Raw genomic sequence first — 1,497 nt, 5'->3', positions numbered from 1 at the left:
CAAGCACAGCTTCAGTCTCTATTGCTTCACTTGCATACTCCTCTGGATATCCACTTGATGCCATTATTCTTTCAGATATAAAAACAACAACTTAACGTGTTTTCAGAGGCATAGAAAATATACAAACACTACAGACTTTTAATGCGAATTTATTGACGGAAAAACTCTCTTAAAATATTAATTAGTAACTAGACAACGAGGCAGTCAGTGAAAACTTAATTCTTATGGCGAGTAACAAATGTATATGTATTAGGTTCGCATATCATTTAAATTTACACTTTAATTATAAACCGATTTTGATGTTTCCTTTTATATTGGGTTTAAAGTACCTAGTCCCAAATAAGTTTTCTTTGGTATAGGAAATTGTTAAGTATTATTTGAAGATTACGTTCATAATTTTTTTTAAGTTACCATTTATTTTTCTTCAAATAAAATATTTTATTTTAATATTTACGAAAAGTATTTTCCAACTTAATAAATCCAATCGTTGTGAATTCACCTCTTAAGTATTAGTAGATCTCAAAACGGAACGCTAGCTGTCGCTTCAAATTTAAATTTTCTGAATACAGTTGATACTTTGAGCTGTGTATATATTATTTTGCGAAATGAAATCTGTTTACATACCCACTTTCATGCCACTATATATTATACGAACCAGAGTTACCCGTGACACTATAAAGAGAAGATAGAGAGCAAAGGAAATGTAGTATTCTTTTTTTATTTTAATAATGTGCCTACATTTTAAACTTGCTAATGGTAAATAATGGTATGTGCACCATCCAAAAACACTGACACTCTTAAGAAATATTAAACGTCCCTTATATCGTCAATACGCCAAAAACCTCGGTACCTAAGATTTTATTCCCTTGTGCATTTACACTGGGCGACTATTAGGTCGTAGGAGTTTGTGCAAGTCGGTTCTGGGAATGTACCACCCACTCATCGTATGATACAGCCAATTAAAATACTTAGCAGAAATCGTTGTATTCTCGTTTGAAGGAATATGACTAAAGGCACAAGGGATAGCATCTTAGTTCTCAAAGTAGTTATTGGCGATGTAAGGAATGTCGATGTCTTTGAACAGTGATGACCACATACCGGCTAGAAGCCCAATCGATTTCATAAAAAAATATATGTAGATACTGGCTGTTACCCGCGGCTTTGCTCGCATAAAATATGAATGTATTTACAAATTAACTTAAAATTTTACGTTAATGTAAGACCTCTATGTATACCACATTAGTGTGTATTTCATTTATAGATAAAATATGCAAAAACGCTTAAATACGTATCTTCTCCTTTTTAATCACTATCCCAAAAATAAAGCTTTATGTTTCTAACTTAAAAAATTACGGACTTCCATACATACGTTCAACTCCTATTTCACCCCTTTAGGGGTAGAATTCCCAAAATTACCCCCTTAGTGGGTGTCATGATATGTTAGTTTATAAGTGTACAGCCTAAAATATAAGTTTTATGCTTCTAGTTCAAAAAATG

This window comes from Vanessa tameamea, chromosome 12 (assembly GCF_037043105.1).
Source record: "Vanessa tameamea isolate UH-Manoa-2023 chromosome 12, ilVanTame1 primary haplotype, whole genome shotgun sequence".
Classification (NCBI taxonomy): domain Eukaryota; kingdom Metazoa; phylum Arthropoda; class Insecta; order Lepidoptera; family Nymphalidae; genus Vanessa; species Vanessa tameamea.
The sequence above is the reverse complement of the archived record's forward strand: the minus strand, read 5'-3'. Positions refer to the sequence as shown.